At 36.3% G+C, this 24,826-nt stretch overlaps 1 protein-coding gene and 1 pseudogene across 6 annotated transcripts in view; both read left to right on the forward strand.

Annotated features, from left to right (window-relative positions):
- PTPRM (protein tyrosine phosphatase receptor type M) overlaps positions 1-24,826 on the forward strand; it is an 801,251-nt gene that overhangs the window by 71,786 nt on the left and 704,639 nt on the right. The window lies entirely within an intron of this gene.
- Positions 19,445-22,732, forward strand: LOC114506320 (annotated as a pseudogene).

The following is a 24,826-nucleotide window of genomic DNA, read 5'->3' on the forward strand; positions in this document are numbered from 1 at the left end:
CTTCTCTGATTTCATCCCCTGCTGCTCTCCCCTTAATCCTTTTCCCCATCACATGGTCTTACTGTACTTCACAAACATCACACTCTTCCTCCTTGAAGGCTTGTTTTTGCTGTTTCTCATGCCTGGAATACGCATCCCAATATCTCTTATGGCTTCTCTCAGTTCTTTCAGGTCAAATGTCACCCCAAATGAAAAAAACCTACCTTTGTATTATACTTAAAATACTATATTTTTATTTTTTTATATGTTTAATTTTTAGTTGTTGGTAACCACCACAAGAATGTTCACCCCATAAAGAACAGGATTTTAATTCCATTGTGTCCACTGCTACATCCATCTCCTTCTTCCCTGCTCCCTGTCTCCTATCTGCAATTTGAGAAATGCATACCTATGAAATAAAGTTCAAACATATTACCATAACATCTGATCTTCTCCAGTGTAGGCCATTGAATTAGTACCCTAGCTACACCAAGTGTTTACTTGACCTTAGGTTTGCCTTGGCTGTGTCTTTGTTACCATGGCTGTGAAGGTAGTACGTGAGGAAAATTCTCTCATTTTACTGGTTGAATGCCTGTTCCTTATCTTTAATCCCCAACTCAATTTGCCATCCACCACCATTGTGAATGTGTTACCACTATATATAGCATTAATTACATTTGGCCTCATATGTTATTTGTGAATATTTTTTTCTTCCTTTTCTTTGAAAACTCCTTGATGATGGATTTATTTTGACTTTATTTTTGATTTTTGTATCCTTAGTTATCACCTTGAGTTGTGTTTATCCAACTTACTGATAGAAACAGCTTTAAGTTCATATTTCAAATGATCTTAATTAGTGTGGAAATTGTATGAATTATTTACATGAACAAGAAATAACATGCAAATAATAAATCAGAATGTGTTATTCTAATATTAAATGTCCCTAAGATAATAAAGAATGAAATATTAATATAGCAATAAGCATACATCTTATTTCACTTTTTGTTTTATAAATTGGTTACTGAATTGATCTCAATAGATTGTTTTTAGGATTTCTGAGCAAATGAATATTTTTACTTAAAAAGAAATTACTAACTAAAAGGAAAAGCACTTAAGTTTGCATTGAGTCTTCTAAAATTATGCCATGTATTTGAAACATACTCTCCAAATGTATTTGGAATGAATATTTCATGCATGTTAGGATTTAAAGTATTTTTATAAAAGTATAGAAACATAGAAAAAATTGACTTCTGTTCATTTTTAAATCAAGATTTATTTTCTATTCCCAATTTAAAAATTCTTCTAATTTTAATGGCTAAGGCAATTTATAATCCAGGGCCCAAATCTCACTTTCCTTTTATTTATCCTCCCATCAGATAAATAGTACGTCATGATTTAATGTACAGTATTTTGTGTAGTACTCTGTGCTTAATACATAGTAAGTACTTAATAAATATTAATTTTTATTATTCATAAAGAAGTGACTTTCGCTTTTTAGACTCCTTCTTGACTTATCATTTATCATATATTGCCTTATGTTATACTTATTTTTATATATCTTTTCTAGCTCACTGTATTTTAAGATTGTAGAAAATTTTGTACATTTCATAGGATTAATCAATTATTTATGCACCGAATAAATAATGAACTTGTGAACATTCTTTTAAAATTTAAGTAGCTTTGATTATTTGATGTTCCATAACACTGAGCCCAAACATAGTGGAAACGCCTGAGCACAGACAAGTTAATGCCTAAATGATCCCAGGGGAACCACTGGAGACAGCAGGAGCCCCTGGAGACTAACCCGAAGTCACATTGCCTGTCTACAGCTTCCTGGCAAAAGCAGCTTGACTAAATTAACAGGGGATATATTATAGTGTTCAGAGACCTCTAAGGTACTGTAAAACCCACAGAATGCCCACTTCAACTAAATTTGATAGAGTTACCTGTTTGGTTAAGATTAGTTACTCAGTTTATTTATGGTTAATGTCTCATTTGGCTATCATTCATTAGAGATAGGTAGGAAAGCAATGGAGAGAATGTCACAGACTGCACAGCAGACAACTTCTGCTTTCTGACTATAGTTGCATGAAAGAAGTCCTCTCTAAAAGCATGTGTTTGGGTGCTTCACATTTAAGATTAGAGTTGATCTTTGTGGAGGCAACAGTATTCCACATAGAGGAAATAGCTCAGTTGTTGGAGATAATGCAGTTCTAAACCTCATTTGGTTCCCCCAAGGCTCTATGTTTGCCTGACATTAAATAATTTTCAGATCAAGGGTGGAATCAATCATTACATTATCATTGCGTTATTTCATTTACAATCCTCCCTGCCATGATCCTATTATTTTTAAATTTTTTAAAAATTATGTAAAATACTTTTATGAGGTCTCTCCAGAAAAAGTCCAACATTGTTAATATAATGACAACGGTTTGCATGACACTGATGTAACCTGGCAGCAAAGGAGAATAGAGTAGAATGTGTATGAATGAACAATAACGACTTCACTGTACTAATTATTGGGGGCAGTAGACACAGTTCAGTGAGCATGTGTACTGTGTGACTGTCACATTCAAAATGACTGAGCAAGTAGAACAACAAATCTGAATCAAATTTTGCATTAAATGAACATTTCTCTGTAGAAACTATTCAGATGATTCAGAAGGCTAAAGCTATAGGTAGCTGGTAATTGGGAGCATCATCACGACAACACTCATGCTCATGCATCATGCCTTGTGGAGAGGTTTTTTGGTATAACATCAAATCATCCGGGTGACTCAGCCCCTCTACAGCCCAGATTTGGTGCCCCGTGACTTCTGGCTTTTCCCAAATGTAAAATCATCTTTGAAAGGGAAGAGATTTCAGACCATTGATGAGATTCAGGAAAATATGATGAGGCAACCCATAGCAACTGGGAGAGCTGTGTGAGGTCCCAAGGTGCCCACTTTGAAGGGAACTGAGGTGACATTGTCCTATGTACAGTGTTTCTTGTATCTTGTACCTTCTTCAATAAATGTTTGTACTTTCATAGCACATGGCTGCATACGTTCTGAGCAGACCTGGTATCTCAGAATTGTAAGTAACTCTACTGGGCAATGTGAAGCTAATGGATAAATAAGATGCATACATCTTTTGGAGGTGCTTGTAGCCTTGCAGGAAGTGAGACGGGAAGGCCTGTCATTTGCTGAGAGACTTAAGAGAAAGGAAGTTTTGTGTATAACTGGAGCAATCCAAAGGACTTCAGAGAAGAAGTTACATTTGAACAAGGCTTTGAAGACTCGTTTGGATTTAGAGAAATGGATTAGTGGGAGATTTCATGAAGACATTACAATAAGAGAAAGTAGCATTCATGGTAATTAGTAATTGCATAGCCATTTCAATGAAGTTATTGTAATTAAAATTTAATTTATTCATACATGTGTATGTATCTAAGTAAAATGATGCATTTTGTCAAATTTGAGGCAAATTTGATTTTTATCTTTTTTTGTATATTTTATTGATTATGTTATTACAGTTGTCCCACTTTTCCCCCTTTGTACCCCTCTTGCCTGTACCCTTCTTCCCTCCAGGAATCACACCTCCAGGTTCATGTTTATGGTTTGTGTGTGTAAGTTCTTTGGCTTCTCCATTTCCTATACTATCCTTAATATCTCCCTGTCTATTTTGCACCTACCAATTATGCTTTTTAATCCCTGAACCTTTCCCTCCTTCCCCCTCCCAACTGGTAACCTTCCAGATGATCTCCATACCTATGATTGTTCCTCTTCTGGTTGTTTGCTTAGTTTGTTTTAGATTCAGTTGTTGATAGTTGTGAATTTGTTGCCTTTTTAATGTTCATAGTTTTGATCTTCTTTTTCTTAAGTAAGTCCCTTTAACATTTCATGTAATAATGGCTTTGTGATGATGAACTCCTTTAGAACTTGTCTGGGAAGGATTTTATCTATCCTTCCATTTGAAATTATAGCTCTGTCGGATAGAGTAATCTAGGTTGTAGGTCCTTGCTATTCATCACTTTGAATAATTCTAGCCTGCAAAGTTTCTTTTCAGAAATCAGCTGATAGTTGTATGGGTACTCCTTTGTAGGTAACTCTCTGCTTTTCTCTTTCTGCTCTTAGGACTCTGTCTTTATTTTTAACCTTTGGCATTTTAATTATTGTGTGTCTGTGTGGTCGGTCCTCTTTGGGTCCAACTTGTTTGGGACTCTGCTTCCTGGACTTGTACGTCTAGTTCCTTTACCAAATTAGGGAAGTTTTCTTCCATTATTTTTTCAAATAAGTTTTCATTTCTTGTTCTTCCTCTTCTCCTTCTGGCATCCCTATGATTCGGATGTTAGCACATTTGGAGATGTTCCACAGTCCTCTTATACTGGCTTGTTTTTTTGAATTTTCATTTCTTCTTTCTGTTCTGGTTGACCTTTTATTTCTTCTTTATGTTACAAATCATTGATTTGAATCCTGACTTCCTTCCCTTCACTGTTGGTTCCCTGTAGATTTTTCTTTATTTCACTTAGTGTAACCTTCATTTCTTACTGCATGTTGTTGCCATACTCAATGAGTTCTTTTGAACACCCTGATGACCAGTGTTTTAAACTCTGCATTTAATAGGTTGGCTACCTCCATTTTGTTTAGTTCTTTTTCTGGGGTTTGGTTCTGTTCCTTCATTTGGGCCATATTTCTTTGTCTTCTCAATTTGGCAGCCACCCTGTGTTTCTGTATATTAGGTAGAGATGCTTTGACTCCCTGTAAAAGCCTTAGGTAATTGCCAGGGTGGGGCAACCTGCTTCAGCACTTTGTGGCTCTGTGTGTGGGCAGGGCTCAGAGAGGGGACTCTGCCACTGCCTGGCTTCTAGGGATTTGTTGGGCACTCAACACATTTCCAGTCACTTCACCCACTACCTGTATGCAACTGACACCCTTCCAGCTGTTGCCCTGCGGTTGAATTTCAGAGTGGGTGGGTTTGTGTAAGTTTTAAGACTGTGTGGGCCCTTTAAGCAAAGTTTTCTGAAAATCTGTCAATTTCTTCCACTGCCCCCATTGGTTTTTACAGCTAGAAGTCATGGGGATTTATATTCCCAGTGCTGGAACTCTGGACTGTGCAGTCTGGCTTGGGGCTGGGATCGCTTGTTCCCAAGGTATCCCTCATGATTTTTATCCACCACATGTGAATGTGGGACTGTCTGTGCATGTTCCACTGCCACTGCTGCCTCTCTGTGCCACAACTTGTCTCTGTGCCTCTCCTCCTACCGTGACTCTGCCCCTCCTACCCATCTGGATGAATGTGCCTGCTTTAAATCCTTGGTTGTTGGACTTCCATACAGTTTGATTTTCTGACAGTTCAGGGTGTTGTTTTGAGATTTAGTCGTACTTCTTTTTTATGGTTGGGTGAAGAGGTGAAGTATGTCTACATACACCTCTGTCTTGACCAGAAGTCTGATTTTTTTCTTTTATCTCCTTCTAGTACATGGCATTTCAGAATAAATTTTGCTTAGTTTCTTGTTATTTTATTGTTTTATTTGTTTTAAGTAGTGGAATGCTTTATAATCAAAATAAAAAAATATAATCACATATTGTACTCTCCTTTAAGTTTTATTGGACAGCATTACTGGTTGAAATAGGGAAGTTGAAATTTACTTGGTAATGATAACATGTTGCTTCTTCCCCATTGACACTGGAGCCCTCTTACTCACTCACTCAACAGTATTTGTTAGGTATCTGCTGTGTGCCAGGCACTGTTTAATGTCTTTAAATTGTATAAGGTAAATAATTTTGACTTTATGTGATTAATCTAATTTGTTTCATTTAAAAATTTATGCTTCTTCGTATTGTGGTCTGGAGTTCAAGTTTTTGGAAATGGAGAAAGATAGTGTGAGAGTATAATTAAAGTTTCAAATTCTGTTATAAAAATACTATCAATGTTTCTGTCTTCCCTGCATTGTACAAACTTCACTATGGCTGATAATGTTTTTTAAACATTGATGTAGTTATAGGCTCTTGCAAGCATCCACCTTTCATGTCTACTCCACCCTTTTAATGATTTTAAGTTCATTTTTATTTGTTGAGATTGTTATGTAGACTGTCTTCTGAGGCAAAATCATGAAGTACTACATTACAGTGTTAGGTTATTTAAATTAGAATTTCAGTTTTAATGCATTCGTTACTTGAGTATTATTAGGTTGATTCTTATGTTAATTTTAGGTTTATTAGCAGATGTATTTTAATAATAGTCTGCCCATTATTAAATTTTCTCTTGATTCAGCATTAATTTTTATAGTTCAAAATGCAGATGTATTGCTTATGGTCTTTTAGAAAATGACTTTCTCTTGATTTAATCACTTGGTACAAGACATCTCATTAATAGCACTTTTAAATTTAATTAAATATTAAATTATTCCTTAGGCAATAATCATTATGAACTCTTTTCTCACTGTGGAAAAGTTGTTACTCTTAAATAAACTTAACCATGTTTGTTTATATAAATCTAGTATTTTATCTTATAAGTTTTCTTGGTTTCCAGGTAATGCATTTAAATTAGGTATCTCATTTCTACTTTCAAAACATTTTTTTTCTGATTTGATTAGCTTATATTGCTCTAAATGCTTTTTATTTCTTATACATGTTGAGGAAGCAGATACTGTCCTTGTGTTGTAGAGTATGCTTCTTGCTGTTTCATTGATTCTTTCTTTGAACAGTTAGAATGGCTGTATGTTAGTTTTCTTTTCCAGTTAGACTGTATTATATCTGTGCTTGAAAATTACCCAGAGAGTGCTACCATATCTTAATAAGTACCTTAGTAACATAGGAAACAGACTTTGTTTCATGCTTTATTTTACTTGTAACCAGACACAAATTCCTAAGTCATTCAAAAGAAGTGAATAGTATTTTCCAGGTAATCTATTTGGTGAGAATAGTGGTGGTGTAGGTAGTCTATAGATAAAGATGCATGATAGAATGGAAGAATAATTGGCAGGGACAGATACTGACCTAAAAAAGGAGAATGGCACTTACACTATGTTTTCTATATCTTAGAAAGTTAAGAAAAATATTATATACTTTATATTATATACTTTTATATTGATGGTTAACATTTAGGGTCTCTCTTTCGTACCAGTACAGTTTGGAAACCAGAATTCACTGCAGAAAGTATTATGGCATTCCAAATTATTTGATAGTTACATAGTTTGAGACAAATAATTATCTGGAAGAACTTTAGAGATTATCTTATTGAGAGGAATTTTGTGATAATGAGGAAATTGAGGAGCAAGGAACATTACATTTCACAGGTCATTGTGTATGAGTCAGGATGCTTTCAGTTACAACTGAAGGAATCCCCCATTGAAACTAGTTGGAAAAAAAAAGTTAATGTAGAAATTAAAAGAGAAACTAGTTGAATCAACCCTAAAAAAGAAACAAAGAGTATTGAAGTATTGCTGGGACATGTTTCTCCATCTCTTACAGTGTTTGCTCAAAAGAAAATGTCACTATAGCAATTGTGCATCTTCTCTGTGTTACCTACACCAGGCCCCTGAGGCAATTATGAATTTTATCAATAATGGCAGTTGAGCCTATTCCAGATCAGTGATCTCATTAAGAAAGAGTCAGCTTTCTCCTATATATTGTGGCTATATTTAAAATATCAGGAAATAACCTGATTTTCCTGTTGTGGGTTATGTGCAGATCTCCGTGTCAATTGCTGTGCCTGGGGGTTGGGTATCAGTTGTATGCCATGTTCTCATTTCTGAGGTTGTGATGGCATCTCCATTAGGACCACCTGGAAGGGGAGAAGCAGGTCTTTGAAAAATGAAGCCAACTCTCCTAATATAGTGGTCTAATTGCTGGTATAGTCTGGCCTTTAGACTCCTAAGCTAATGTCATTTTCATAAAAATCTTAATACATTCTGAGATAGATTGATTAGGAGGATGCCTTACTCTTAGTTGAGAACATGTTTTCACCTTAGGGTGCCCAGAAATTTGGGTTACAAGGCCTTGACTTGAAACCAGTAAAAGCTTACAGCTACAGTCTTTTGGAGATTAGGGCTTTTATGAAACAGAATCCATGTTGGAGATGTGATAAACATAAACCAGAATAATGCACGAACCTGCTAAAAAACTTAGAAGGGGTGTGTGTCTGTTTGTGTGTTTTAAGAGCAGAAATAACTCCTGAGAGCATGTATATTGTGATGTGTTCAACATGAAGGTCTCTTTAGCCTTTTTCTCCCTGTCCCAGAGCTGGACCTGGCCCTGGCCCTGGCGCTGGCCCTGTGCATCCTCCATGGGGCTGCTAGTCCGGGCCCTTTCATGGGACACATCCCCAAATACTCCAGCCAACTCTTGTTTTCCTTCCCAGGAACCATTTGTTGTCTTCTGAACCACTTTCTGTTTGTTTCAGCAGATGCTAGATTTCCCTTACTAGATTTTAAGTTCCTTGAGAGCAGGGCCATCTTAAGTTTTTCTGTATTCCTCCTTTTTTTTCAAGTAAGGTGGTGAATATATACTAGAAGTCTTACAAATATTGTGTTTTTTTATTTGCTCTCAGAAGCATATTTTGTATTCAAAGGCTTACAGTAGCCTCAATTACATTTAACTAGTTCTTCATTTCCTTCATCATATCAAAATTCCTACACTGCTTAACCCACAATGAAGTATGTATTATGAAAGAGAGAGGTTGCCTGAAGTATGAGTTTTACCTCAGTACATTTAATTTGTCTAATTACTAGTGTGTGTATGCATGTATGACTGTGTATTTAGGTTTGACATTTATTTTTTACTAATTATCCTTGGTGACTTCTTATCAATGTGATTAAAAATATCCTACAGTATCAGAAAAGACAGGAAGAAACAAGGAAAGGCTTACTTAATCCAAAAACTCTGTACAGGTATACCATGATATGATTGCTATCCCATAACAACAGAATGTTTAAGTTCTCTAAATTAGTAACATGTACACAGCCCTGGCTGGGTAGCTTAGTTTGTTAGAGTGTCATCCACAATATGCCAAAGTTGCAGGTATGATATCCCATCAGGACACATACAAGAGGCAACCAATGGCTGCATAAATGCATGGAATAACTAACTGATGTTTCTCTTTTTTTCTCTCTCTCCCTTTCTCTCCCTCTCTCTGAAATCAATAAATAAAAAATAAAAAATAACATACACAGATCTTCCAGATGTTAACAATACAAATGTATATACTTTTCATCATACCCTATATACAAACACAGAGGGAGAACTTGAATCCTGAGAAGAGGGTAATTGCAAAGCTGTATTTCCGTATCTGATTGCTAACTACAATCAGTAAGCTTACTTACAGGATTTGATATGATACTGAGAGCAGGGGTTAATCAAAGGTAATTGAAAAGTGAAAGACTTTTATTTATAGGCAGAATTTGTTAGAATGAGAGAATAGAGCAGTAAAGAATAGGTGAAAATTTTGTCTACTACTTACTCTGGGTCAAGCACTATTCTTTATGTGCATTCTCATTAATCTTCACTTCCATACATGAGGTGAATGTTGTCTATATTCTACTTTATAGATGAGGAAACTGAGCCTTTGAAAAGTCAGTAATAATCTAAGGCATGTCTGAGTCTGACCCCATGCCTTTGGATACTGTGAGGGATGTGGAGCAGTGTCCACATAAGGTGCATATGGAAAGGCAGGCATCTGCTTTTCCCACCACCCATTCTGCCTGTGTCCATGGTAGACACTACCCCAGATACCTTAGGATCTAAAAACAAGTACAGTAGCCCCCCTTATCTGTGCTTTTGCTTCCCATGGTCTCAATTACCTACAGTCAATTATGGCCTGAAAATATTAAATGGAAAATTTCAAAAACAAACAATTCATAAGTTTTAAATCATGCACCTTTCTGAGTAGCATGATGAAATTTTGCACTGTCCTTCTCATGCAACTTGGATTGTAAATAATCCTTTTGTCCAGCATCTCCACCCTGTATATATCCCCTGCCCATATATCACTTAGTTAAACCTGTAGGTTATCAGATCAACTGAGGCGGTATTGCAGTGCTTGTGTTCAAGTAACCCTTATTTTACTTGATCATGGACCCAAAGCACAAAAATAGTGGTGCTGACAATCCAGATATGCCAAATAGAAGACATAAAGTGTTTTCTTTAAGTGAAAATGTATGTATGTATGTATGTATGTATAGGGAAAAATACAGTATATATAGGGTTTGGTACTATCTGTGGTTTCGGGTACTGAGTGGAGACCCTGGAATGTATCCCCACAGATAAAGAATGTTATAGCTATGCTAGGCTGTTGACTCATAGTTACGTGAAGAAAACTGAACATTCGTTTCTGAGAAAAATTGAACCAAAATAGAAAGTGCCCTTAAATTTTATTGACTTTCAAGAAGCGTTTTAGGCAAGAAGAATTTCCAGTTTTTTCCCTAAGAAATGCTCCATAGCATTTTCCCTGGGAAGAACAGAATGTACGTTAACTTCCCTTTAGAGAATTGTTTGTTCTCCTTTGGAAATCTGGTCTTAAACATTGGTGGACTTGTGTCTAATTTTTCTCTCATTAGGATTTCCTACCCTAATCCTAATCCCTTCAGATTTTATTACATTGGTTGGTGACATTAGCCTGTCCACAGCTGGATGAGACAAAAGTTAGAAAATGGACTTTCAAGGTTAGGAAGCTAAGTAACCAGAAGAACCAATTTGTCAACTTGAATCATCTTGGGAATGGGAAAAATATCATTCTACAGGGTGGGAAATAAAAGACTGAAGTGAGCCCCTATTCTGTTTTTTTTCTTTTTCCAGTTCAGTCATGTTCTGAATACAGAAAGCTTGAGTGTTAATAACTCTCTTGGTGAGAAGGTGTGATAATGTTTACATTGTCACCTGGAGTGTTTATTTGAACATTTATCACAAAAATTGTGGGTGAGTTTTACTCTTCTGGCTTAATTACCTGAGGCTACATCAACCTGAAAACATTTAAAAGATAAAGGGGCCTGAGACTTCAGTAACAGCCTCTTATTATTTTATTACTTAAAAAATTTGTAATCCGCCCTGGCTGGCATAGCTCAGTGGATTGAGCTCAGGCTGTGAACCAGGCATTGCAGGTTCGATTCCCAGTCAGGGCACATGCCTAGGTTGCAGGCCATGGTCCCCAGCAACCACACACTGATGTTTCTCTCTCTCTCTCTCTCTCTCTTTCTCTCCCCCCCCTTCCCTCTCTAAAAATAAATAAACAATATCTTTAAAAAAATTTGTAATCCGTGTATTATCTTTTAATACTGATAATCATAATATATTTTCCCTATTTGGGAACTTGATAGCATCTAGGGAATAAACTTCACTCACTGGTTTTACATAACATATATAAATATGTAACATATTTTATGCATGTGACATATATAAAGTATGTAACATAATAAATAAATAAATTTATATAAATATAAATACATAAATACACTAAATAAATATATAATATGTATAAAATAGTGCATATTATATGCAACATAAAATATCACATAAAATATAATGTGTAACATGCATAAAATATAATGTGTAACATATGTAAAATTTAAATTTTATAAAATACTATACTATGTTCCTAAATATTATGAAAGAATATTTCACAATATTACATGTGTAAATATAAATATTACATAAATATTATAATATTACATATATAAATATTGTGAAATATTCTTTCACAATATTTAGGAATATAGTATAGTATTTTATAAAATTTAAATTTAGTTGTTTTTTTTTAACAAAGCTACTCTTTATGCTAGGCCACCAGAGCAAAGACATGAGATTCCTCTATGGAATTATGAGACGGTGACACTCATGACAGAAAACACGTGTTTCTCATGAGTGTTGGCTGGGTTCCTGCTTTCAATGACTTGTGCTTTGTTTCTCATAGTGTAATTCTTTATAAAATAGAACTTTATATACTGACATGGCATGAAATAAAAGCCATTATTGGAAATTTGTTCCTTAATAAGACTCAAAGCTACATTTCTTTATTTTTAGTGTGAATCCATGTTTTTTAGGTTATGTCATTAGACTGTGAAATTGAAATTACATTCTTTAAATAGTAAAGCAAATATGCAATTCAAAATAACCTTACCTTTTTTTTTAAAGCAGCACAAAGAAAAGTTGCTAATTTTTACTCAGTTATCTTTTATTTTCTTTTATTGCATGGTACATATAAACATAATTCTTGAATGGGTAATCCATTGATTAATTTCAAAATATTCTATTAAAACAACTTAATACCAATGAAATCAATTAAGATGTTAAAAGGCAAGAAAACTTGTAATAATCAGGCAGCACATATTGAAACATAATAATTCTGTTATAATTTGTTTTAGACAATGTCATGTATACTAGTATTATAATAGGAATATTTTTTTCTTAAAAGTAGCATATTAATTTAAATGCCATAAATGTAATATTTATAATACTTTGAGGGTTTCCACTTACTAAAGCTTTTCTGATATTAATTTTTTTTGGAAAATGAGTGAGTTTTAAAAATAAGCACTGTTCTTTATGTTTATAAACTTATTTGTCATATACTGTATTATTCTTTCTTAGTGTGAAAGACACTTGCATTTATTTTATTGTCAAATCAGACAATCTTTATTAAATGTGCAAACATTTTTAACTGACACAGTTGATCAACTAGTACTCTTCATTACTTCTGTACAAAATGCTAATTAATGTCTACTCCATGCTAAACACAGTAAAATTGTATGCCTAGAAGAGTCAGTTGTATATGTCCTCAACCCTGTTTATGCTGATTGTATGTGTACTTTAATTAATTTAAAAAAATACCCTATAAGAAAATTAATGAAAGTAAGCAGGGGATAAAAGAGTTGTTCTATAAAAACTTAGATGAATCCTTTGGAAAGACTAAAGGTGAGCTGCTATGGGGGGAAAATGCTATTGTACTAAGGTAAGCAAGTCAGCTGAAAAAAAATTAGAGAAGAATTAGAGGAAACCTTAAACTGGGAAGCTGAGAAAAAGCAAAAATGGTTGAGGTTTATTCAAGACAGATGAGTGAGAGCTCTAATCAGCAGACTTGTTATTCTGAGAAAAGACTTTGGCTAAACATTAGATTAGAGAATGATACATACTTATATCACTTACATTCAAAATAAATTATTTCATTTATTATTTTTCTTTAACTCTTATTTTGAAACTTATTTTCAATTAACCAGAAAACTGTTCCTTAAGGTTGAATGAAGCCTTCTACTCTAGTAATTATTATTAAATATTCAGTATATATTTTGCTTCATAGATTTCATTTTAGTTTACATAGTGGATGTCCATGTAAAACTTTTGCTGGCTGTTTCAAACAGATATGTATCTTCTGTCCTGTGAAAGTAAACAGAAAAAGGACTTTGCTTGTCCCTAAAACTCTTTAAAAATTTGTGGGGTTAAACTTGGGAGTGTTTCTGCATAAATAGTATGTTTTTAGATAAAGCTCAATGAGTATTTAATTAAACATTAAATATTTAATTGAAATAAAAGCCATTTTTAAACTTAATTATGTAAAACCTAATTTTAAAAGCCCACCTATTTGACAGTACTTACTGAGGGAGCAGTTCAGTGTCAAGTGCATCTGTGTGCCTGTGGTTTAACCATGTTGCAGTTCCACTTGTGTAACCATTTTAACAATTCCAGGAAAATCCTGTTTAGAAATGAAATTGACTCATGACCCACCTGTTTCATCAAAATAGTCAGCTTTGGTTTTCTTTTGTTTGGACCACTTCTAATCCTGAAAAAATGAGTTTTGTTTTTAAGAAATCATGTAGAAATAAAGCCATTTTTAGTGGTAGAATACGGAAATGCCTCTTCATTGTTGCAAAGCATTATAAGCACAAGTGCTAAATATAAACCATATAGTCTGAAAGGCACTGATTGCTAGAGCTGTCTTTTCTGTCACTATGAAATGCTGCTTATTTTGGCCATCAGACCAATGATAATTTACTGTACAACAGAGATAATAACCAACCCATGGTGCTATTCTCTTCTGGATGTTAACACCTGTGGAAATTGAAAGAAAAGTGCATCTAGTCAATGTAGAGGAATAGACTGTTTAGCTACTCAGATAATCCTAAGAGGTTGGTGTCTCCTTTATGAACTTGCTAGATCCAGAATCTGGCCTTAGGTTTGAAGAAGCAGAAGTCAGGTTTTGTCAGTTTACCAGGAATGGGTCTCTCCCAAATAAGAATCATATTGGTATTCTATTTGCAATGAGAAAATAAGATAGACTTAAAAGAACTGGGTGCCTGCAACCTTTGGCCAGAACAGCTTTTCGTTGTTGGCGAGTTCTTGGAGAACCCACTATAATGACACTGTTCTTGATAGACCTGGAAGCAAGGATGGATTATACTGGAAGATTTCAGTTTCTTTTGTAAAAATAAGCCCAGGTTTTAAACTTAGGCTATTAACAGAGATGTATTTTAAACTTGGGCATTAACAGAGATGCATTCTTGTCCCTGCCTCTGTCCTCTACATACTGATTAATGCTGCAAGCATCAGTCCTATCCTCATAGAGCTTGAAGTTTGGAGATGAGGGATCTTGGATACACATTGAGGCTCTATAAGAGCATGAGATGGGGGATCAGATCAGGTCTGGGATCCTTGAGGACTTAACACCCATTGGAGACCAGAAGAAAGATTGGGGTTACTCACATGGAATGAGGGGCAAAGAGCAGGGCAGGGGAGAGATCCCTGTGTGTAGAGGCCCTGAGGTGAGGAGGGGAAGATTTCTGAGGATGGGAGAAGGCCAGTGCTGAGACTGAAGTGAGGGAGAGTGGGCAGGGCTAGAGAGGCAAACCATTGTCCATGACCCACCTGGATGTCTCTGTGCTCTCTCTGCCTTGCCTGCTTGGTGCTCCATTTCCTCATTGGCTGCCCATGTGCCCAGCTGAGGGCTGCTGTCCTTCTAATGTCGCCTTGTATTAGAGGGGTTCCAAATCAGACATGTCAGTAGCCAGAGTCGTTAGTGACATGGTCTTTGGTTTCAGGTTTGAACTTTCCCTGCATAGAATTTGGCCATGAGTGAGTGGGGGGATTGAACCAAGAGGCACGCCTCAGCTGTTATGTCACAGCAGTGAGAACTGTTTCTGTGTTCCGATGATAAAGGTGCCATTGGCATTTCTTCATTCTTCAGCCTCCCTATGAAATCAGTTTTTTATGCAAGTAGATTTTGGATGGGTTACCTTGTCAATCCACAGTAAAATCTTTTTGGTGGAGGGGGAAACATGGCTTTAGTTGCACCTGGGATCCTTGCTAGAATGGTGTCATGCATACATTGCTTGAGTAGGACACATTTGTGTTCCCCTGCAGGCCAAGTGCAACTAGGGGCTGGGGCATCACCCTTGTCTTTTGGCCTTGATGGGCATTTCTGGGGTTTGCCTCAGGGCTCTCCATGGATAACAGGGTAACAACAGTGGATCAACATGGTCTTTCCTTTGATGAATCTCTTTAAAAGGTTACTTTATCTTTGTGAACTGTGAAGTGTTTTTTTTTTATTTTTATTTTTAGAGAGGGGAGGGAGGGAGAGAGAGACAGAGAGAGAGAGAGAGAGAGAGAGAGAGAAACATCAATGTGTGGTTGCTGGGGGTTATGGCCTGCAACCCAGGAATGTACCCTAGCTGAAACTGTGAAGTTTTTAACTTGCAGGTGGCAGCCTCATTTGCCACACCTCCCAGTTCTCAGGCTTCCCTTCTCTTACTGGCAGAGTTATGTCCTGCTCGCCTTCCCCTTCTCCTTGCCAATTGTGGTATCCTCCTGATCTTCCAGTCTCTCTTGAAACAGAACTGATCATGTATTGCTTTATTTATAGATGTCACTGGCTTCTTACTGCTCAGAAAATAAAGGCACATTTTCTTTGGCTGGAAGCCTTCCAAAGGTGGTATTTAACATTTATGTGGATCTAAACATACTTATTGTTATGTATTAGTGCTTCCGCTTATCAATACCAGTTTTCTAATCTGTAAAATGGGAAGTTCCAAAATTTTCCAGGGTCATTGTAAAGCTTATACAACATTATGTGTTAAAAACAAGTCCACTGCAATGTTTGGGGGTAAATGTAAGTATTCTGCTCTTTTCAAGGCTTTTTTAGTCACACCACCTTTCTGTGGTTCTGACTTCATCTGTACTTGTCTGTCACACCCTAGTGACTTTCCCTTCCCAGAGGAGGCTGGAAACTTTAGCTTGTTTGTTTTTCATTATCTGACTTTGTGTTTCATTACGTCCACTCTCGGCTGAGTGCCTTCCTCTGCCCTCCCTGTGCTTAAGTCTTTACTTTTCCTTTAGGTGGCAGCCCCCAAGTCATCTTCTCTGTTACACCTGAACAGGACTGACAGCTTCTCCTGTGTTGCGCTAAGAGTGCATGGTTGGTGATTCTAGGCTAGCAGTGGCCTCTTCATTATACTGTGGCAGTTATTTGCATGTCCTTGGTGGATTGAGAGCCCTTCTGAGTGGCCTTGTGTTTTCTTCATCCTTGCTTTCTCTAAGTTGGGATGTTTTGAGGAGTTCTCTGTTTGCATGTTCTTAGGAGTAGCGAGGACATCCTTGAAGGGGAGAATGGCACAGATGGAGGAGAAATAGGCTTCTGTTCATCCTTGAAAATATAATTGCTAGAATTCTTGTTCTTTACTATCTTATATCTTGTATCATGAACACTTTCTGGACTGCAGAAAGCCCTCTCTCTTTTTTAATGATCTTTTCTATTTTTTTAAAATTGTTTATTGTTGTTCAATTATAGTTGTCCCCATTTTCCCCCTATTACTCTCCAGTGCAAGCCCTTTTTATCTTAAGCAACTTGGTTATGAGACAATACCAAGGATGGATAAAATAAATTTAGAGTGCCATTTTCTTACATATTAACAGAAATAATTTTTAATTCAGAAGTTATTTTAAGATGCACATTGAGGGTAAATAGTTATCCTTAAAGCAACCAAGCAAACTTGGATGAAATGTGAATCAGCAGCCCTGGCTGGTGTGGCTCAGTGGATTGAGTGCGCCAGCCTGTGAACTGAAATGTCACCTGTTCAGTTTCCAGTCAGGCATGTGCCTAGGTTGTAGGCCAGGTCCTCAGCTGGGGGTTGTGTGAGAGTCACTCAGTTGATGTGTTTCTTGCACATCAATGTTTCTTTCCCTCTTTTTCTTCCTCCCTTCCCCTCTGTCTAAAAATAAATAAATAAAATCTTAAAAAGATGTGAATCAGTAGTTTCCTGCCACATGCAAGAATGATACTGAAAAACAATCTTACAGGGTAAATTTAGATTATATCTCTGATGTGTCAAAATAAAATCTGGGTTAAAAATTTTGAGTTAGATTTTTAACCATTTCTCTCACTAATATACTGATAGTTCTGGGCTTCTCCCTTAGGGTGAGCAGATTACATGATATTAAAATTTTGATTCCATTTTAATTTTAGCTTAGTGAACACATATGGTATAGTCAGAAGTGCCTTCAATTTATAAGGCTGCCTCATATGTCCTGACCGTGCCTCTAGCCTTGTCTGTTTGAGCCTGTCTCCTAATAGATTGGAATCTGGCAAATGATGTAAAAACACTTGCTTCATTGACTTCAAAGAGTCGTTGAGGTGGTCACATAGATCATTCATTCTCAGGCTTTAGAGTGTACCAGAATGACTAGGAGAGCTTGTTAAAACACAGATTGTGGAGGAGTGGTGGAGGGAAAAGGCAGACAACTGTACTTGAACAACAATAAAACAAAAAAATATATAAAAAAACCCCCACACAGATTGCTGTGCCCCATTCCCAAAGTTAGGGTGATGCCTAGTAATTTGCCTTTCTAATGGGTTCTCAGGACATACTGATTTTGCTGGTCTGTGGATAACTATTGGTATAGATAGGTATGTTGAAATTTTTTTTCTAAGCCGATTTTCTATGATATTCTAAGAATAAAAGATGGATTTTAATTTCCTTAAATTAGCCCTATACTTCTTTATGAATAAAAGTATACAAGTGCTTAAACCAAATCATCATCTATGTCTGGAACTAATGTTTATGTTGGTTGATGAAATTCGTAATGAAAAAACTTCTTGTTTGTATATTCTGGCCCTTACTGAAACAGCATAAATGTTTCAAATTCCCCCAAGCAATAATTTTTTATGTTTTTTGGCAAGACTTAGAAATTAATAGGAAACTCAGATATCTTAGTTTAAAAACATTAATTTTTGGAATCAAGATTAGCTACAATGGGTGATAGTAGTTTATCCATATTTGTGACCTACTAACATATTCTTATTACTAAAAAGAAGACTCTTTGTATATAGTACCACAGTGTTATAGAGATGAATGATCCAGACTGGGCTGAAACACCTTTGAGCATCCTATTTATTCATTCACTATTTGAAGCAGAAAAAGTTGAAGGAACATGAAAAAAACAACAACACATGGATGGTTTCAACAAAGGTCTTGGAGCAAGTGGACATCTACATGCCAAAAAATGAATGTAGACACAAACTTTATAGCTTTTGAAAAATAACTGAAAATGAATCATATACCTAAATTGCAAAGCGATTAAATATCCCAGAAGATGCCATAGGATCAAATTTAGGTGACCTTGGGTCTCTCACTGTCTCATTGTGTTAACCATAGTCTCTCAGTAATATACTGATAGTTCTGGGAATTATAGCAGCATGAGGGTTTGGAGATATGTTTTTAGATATAACACCAAAAGCATGATCCATGAAAAAAAATTGATAGGTTGGACTTCACGAAACTTAAAATACTTCTGCAAAGATTATTCTCATAAGCAAAAAAATTCTTAAAAGAATGTAAACACAAGCCACAGACTAGGGGGAAATCTTTGTAAAACACATATCTGATAAAGAACTAATACTCAAAGTATACAAAGAATTTTTAAAACTCAACACAAAAACAAACTCTCCTATTAAAAAGTTGGTAAAATATCTTGAGAGATGCCTCACCATGGAATATATTCAGATGGTAAGTAAGCATGTGAAAAGATGTTTGAGCAATGTAATATGTAATTAGGGAACGGCAAATTAAAACGGCAAAAGTACCATCATACACATATCAAAATGGCTGAAATCCAACACACTGACAACACTGAAAGCTATCAAGGATATGGAGCAACTGGAACTCTCACATATTGCTGGTAGGAATGCACAATGGCACAGCCACTATGGAAGACAGCCTGGCAGTTTTCTACAGAGCATAGCATATTCTTATCAAATGGTTCACCAATTGTGCTCATTGGTATGAGCTGAAAACTTACATTCATACAAAACTTGTGCATGATTGTTTATAGCAGCTTTATTTATAATTGCCCCAAATTGGAAACAACCAAGATGCTCTGCAATAGATGGATGGATAAACAAACTGTTATACATCTGTGCTGTGGAATATTATTCAGCAATAAAAAGAAATGAGCTTTTCAGCCACAGAAAGACACAGAGGAGCTTTAAATGCACATTTCTAAGTAAAAGAAGCCTATCTGTAAAGTCTATGTACTATATGATTCCAACTAATGACATTCTAGAAAAGGCAAAACTATAGAGACAATAAAAAGATTGATAATGTCTCACACCCTTTGAGACAATTACTATCCAAATTAAAAAAAATAATAAAAGTGTTGGTGAGGATGCAAAGAAATTGGAATTCCTGTGCACTGTTAGTGGGAATTTAAATGATATAGCCATTATGGGAAATAGTATGGTGGTTCCTCAAAAAGCTAAATATAGAATTACCATATAATGCAGCAATCCCACTTCTGGTTACATACTAAAAAGAATTGAAATCAGGGTCTCGGCAGTGTTGCGGCTGCAACACATGTGTCTTCCCATCAGGATTCATGGACTATTCCTACCCCTGGTGAACTTTCTCGGGCCAGAGTTTCCTTCAGGTTTAAGGATGAAGGTGAGAAGAAATAAAACACAGGTCCCAAGCTTTAGGAAGTTGCTTAAAACTAGTAAAGTAAAATTTGGAAACAAGCTAAAAATAAACAATTTAAACAACAAGGAAATCTCAAGAAGTACTGAAAAGAACAGAGGAAACTAAGGCAAGCTGTAAAAGATGATGTGTCTGAGAAACCCATTCTCCTGGAGGACCTAAAGAGAAACAACCAGGCAAAAGGATTGAGAGGGAAGAAAAGGAAGAAGAGGAAGCCCTTCCTTTAGTTATGACGGATGAAGGTGATTTACAGTTAATGAAGGATTTAGGACGAAGAACATCTTTTCTAATGAGAGATCTGTCTTATAGTGAGCCTGTTCATGTCAACAAAAATGAAAACATGAACATATGATAGATAAATATGAAAAAATACCAAGATCTCTGCAAACTGCCCGAGAAGGAATTGATTCACTTGCTTTCTATCAAAGATAAAAGTGGTATTAGTAATCCTACAGACCAGGGAAAAGCCAGTTATGGACACTAACCAAGATGAAGAGGATCAAAAAGAGATGGAACCTGAGGAAGAGATTATTGAAGATCCTGTTTGAGAGTAAACCATAGAAGAACATTTAATTGAGAGAAAAAAGAAAAATGGAATTACATTCAATACTGATGGAACAGGATCCTATTGTAGCTATTACTGTTTGAAAGCTGGTGATAATTTCTCTGATGGAGTTATTTAAAGATAATACAACTTCATATAAAATCTGACCCCTAACAGAAGCAGAAAAATCTACCAAATTCTGCAAAGAAACCCACAAGTTAAGAGAATTAGAACAAGGCTGTTTTAGCCAATATAAACGTTATTTGGGAAATCTGGAGCAAATGGTTAAAGACTGGAAGCAAGGAAAGCTGAAGAAAAGTCATGTAATTTCCTTAAAAGCACACAAAGGATTGGCAGAAGTGGCTGTGAAGAGCCCCTGTGTGAGCCCTTGATGGCACTACCTCATTTCAGCTTTCACAACAACATCATTGTACTGATTGTCCCTCTCATGAATGATGTGTCAAAACTGGTATCTGGCATGTGCTGTGAGGCAGTAAAGAAACTTTTTAAACAAGATAAATTAGACCAAGCATCCCCTGAAATAATTGATTTCTGGTTTTTTGAAGGTCAGAAATTATGACATTAGGCCAGAGACATTAAAAACATTCTTGTGCCTAAGAATCAAGGAAATAGAAATGAAAAAGATACAAAGGACGTTAATAAACTAAAAAAGTTCACTAAAAACGTGAAAAAGTTCCTTTTTCAAGGAAAAGAGAAAATGTCAAGAATGCAGAGAATGTGGAAAAAAGCAGAAGAGAAACTAGAGTGAGAGCTTCAGGAGGCAGAAGCTGCAGAAAGTACTGAGAAAAAAATTGTACATGGAGACTTCAAATATTGTGTTTGTAATCTAATTCAGAATATTAAAGAAGACTCGGAGGTCACCTATCCTGCCAGCAGTTCTGGAAGATCTTGTCAAGTTTGCTAACGTTATAAATGTGGAGTTTTTTGATGATTTATTAGTAGTTCTACATAACTTCATTGAGTCTGGTAACCTAAGCTATCAAGAAAGTCTTCATTGTGTGCAGATTGCTTTTCATATTCTTTCTGGGCAGAGTGATGTTCTGAATATTGATCCAATGAAATTCTATACACATGTTACAAAACACTGTTCAAGTTACATGCAGGTGCTACCAATGTAGGGGGTTGAGATTGTGCTCCAGTGCCTTGATGTCATGCTAACTAAGTGCAGAAAGCAAGTTTCTCAGCAGTGAGCCCTTGCCTTCATCAAGCACCTCTCTACCCTTGTTCTTCATGTTCTTCCAAATTCAAGCATTGGCATTTTAGCAACTAACAGAATGTTAATGCATACTTTCCCCAAGACAGATCTGTTGCTTGACAGAGAATCTCAGGGGAGTGGGGTTTTCCTTCCTGAGCTGGACAAACCTGAGTACTGTAATACTTAGAACACTGCTGTTTGGGAACTGCATGCACTACTGTGACATTTCCATCCCATAGAACAGAGATTTGCAGCTCACCTCATTGCTGGAGCCCTTTTGGAAGGCTCTGAAGCACTCAAACCAGAGTTGACCTGAAGGTCTACTGTAGAACTTTTTGAGGCTTACAGGATTGCAGCAATGACATTCAATCCTCCTTTGAAACTTCAAGCCCTGCCCCCACCCCACCAAAAGATAAAGTTTTGCAAGGGGATTCCTTTTTTTTTTTAAGATTTTATTTATTTATTTTTAGAGAGAGAGGGGGGAAGGGAAGGAGAAAGAGAAGGAGAGAAATATCAATGTGTCATTGCCTCTCTCATGTCCCCTGCTGGGAACCTGGCCTGCAACCCAAGCATGTGCTCTCACTGGGAATCGAACTGATGGCCCTTTGGTTTGTCACCCATGGTCAGTCCACTGAACTACACCAGCCAGGGTGGGGATTCATTTTTGAAATGAAGATTTAAATCAACTAAACAAGACTACAATGAAGTTGTTACTCATTTGCCTTTCGATTTCACCAAACACTTTAAACTATCACTGCAGTAGTAGAAGAAGGAAGAGTCAGTGGACTTTTCTAGTGTATTTGTGCAGATGCACATAAAGATAATGTTTCACTTAGGACCTTCTCTTTTTATACAAGGGAAATTTCCTGAGAAAATTAATGGAGGAGAATTACCCTTTGCATGGCACAGGACTGTGTTCTAATTCTGAAAACGTCCTTTCATTCAGAAAGGATAATCAAAAGCCTTTTCCTCTCCTTATATTTGGAAACTTCTTTCTTAATGCTGTTAACTTTTAAAAATTTAATATACCATGTTTTTTGGACTGTAAGATGCACCCTCCAAATTTGGGAGGAAAATGGGGGTGCATCCGAATGTAGCTTACCTGGCTTGCTGTGGGGTGTCAGTGGTGGAGCAGGGTCACAGGTTATTAAATATTTTACCACATTTTTTGCTTCAAAATTTTTTTTGCTATTTTCCTCTAAAACCTAGGCACATTTTATTGTCTGGTACATCTTATAGTCCTAAAAATATGGTACAAGTTAACTAATTTGGCCTTTGGAAAAAAAGAATGAGTGTTCATTATGGCTACTTTCAAAAAAAGTTTGTGATTCTAGTCTCTTAGAAGTTCTTCACATTTTCTGACATGCACTGGAGGGTGATAAGGGAAGAATAACTCCAGGGCGGAAAAAACCCAGCCTCAGATCATACCATTCTATTTTAAGGATAGAGGGTACCCAGTGAAGGTCTTCCCACCCCCCCGTACATGTAGAATATCATACCAATGGTATATTTCACAGATCTAGAACAAATATTTCAAAAATTTATATGGAATGGAGAAAGACCTCAGATAGCCTCAGCAATCTTGAAAAAGAAGAACAAAGTAGGAGGGATCATAATATGCAGTATTAAACTGTATTACAAGGCCATTGTAATTAAAACAGTCTAGTGCTGGCATAAGAACAGACACATAGATCAATGGAACAGAATAGAGAGAGAGCCCAGAAATAAATCCAAGTCTCTGTGGTCAATTAATATTTGACAAAGGGGTCATGAGCATACAATGGAGTAAAGATAGCTTCTTCAATAAATAGTGTTGGGAGAACTGGACTGGTGTATGCAAGAAAATAAAACTTGACCACCAACTCATACCATATACCTGAATGAACTCAAAATGGATAAAAGAATTAAGTTGTGACACCATAAAAGTCCTAGAGGAAAACATAGGCAGGAAAATTTCAGATGTCCCATGCAGCAATATTTTTGCTGATATATCTCCTAGGGCAAGGGAAGTAAAGGAAAAAATAAACAAATTGGTCTACATCAAACTAAAAAGCTCCTGCACAGCTAAACAAATGATCATCAAAATGAAAAGGGAACCAATCTATAGGAGAACATATTTGCCACTGATATGTTGGACACAGGTTTGATCTCCAAAATGTATCAAGAACTCATACGACTCAACACCAGGAAGATAAACAATCCAATTAAAAAATGGGAAAAGGATGTGAATACACACTTCTCCAAGGAGGACATACAGATAGCCCATAGATGTATGAAAAGTTGTTCAACATTACTAGTCACCAGAGAGATACAAATTAAAACCACAATGAAATATTACCTCATATGTGTCAGAATGGCCATCATAATAAATCAACAAACAACAAGTGCTGTTGAGGATGTGGAGAAAAGGGAACCGTAGTGCACTGTTGGTCGGAATTCAGACTGGTACAGCCACTGCAGAAAACAGTGTAGAATGTCCTTAAAAAACTAAAAATGGAACTGCCTTTTGACCCAGAAATTCTGCTGCTGGGACTATACCCTGAGAATCCCAAATCACCAATTCAAAAGAACTTATGCACCCCTATGTTCATAGCAGTGCTATTTATAATAGCCAGGTGCCCATCAGTAAATGAATGGATCAAAAAACTCTGGTGCATTTACACAGTGGAATACTACACAGCAGAAAGAAGGAAGGAACTCCTGCCTTTTGTGACAGCATGGATCAAACTAGAGAACATTATGGTAAGTGAAATAAGCCAGATGGTGAAAAACAAATACTGCATGATCTCACCTACAAGAGGAATCTAATGAACAAAATTAACTAACAAAATAGAACTACAGGCATGGAAAAATGGAACAGACTGAAATTGACCAAAGGGGAGAGGAGAAGGGAATAATGTGAAAAAAGGGGGAAGGGACTAGGCAAAGAATGTGTATGAATGACCCACGAACATGGATAACAGTGTGGGAATTGACTGTGGGAACGAGGTGGGGCTGTGGGGTGGGTGGAGGAGGACAAAGAGGGGAAATTGGGACAACTTTAATAGAATAACAATAAAAATGACTTAACAAAAAAAAGAAATCAGGGTCTCAAAGAGATATTTGTCTCCCATTTTTTTTAAAAGATTTTATTTATTTTTAAAGAGGGAAGGGAGGGAGA

The sequence above is a fragment of the Phyllostomus discolor genome, chromosome 9, assembly GCF_004126475.2.
Source record: "Phyllostomus discolor isolate MPI-MPIP mPhyDis1 chromosome 9, mPhyDis1.pri.v3, whole genome shotgun sequence".
In the NCBI taxonomy this organism is placed as follows: domain Eukaryota; kingdom Metazoa; phylum Chordata; class Mammalia; order Chiroptera; family Phyllostomidae; genus Phyllostomus; species Phyllostomus discolor.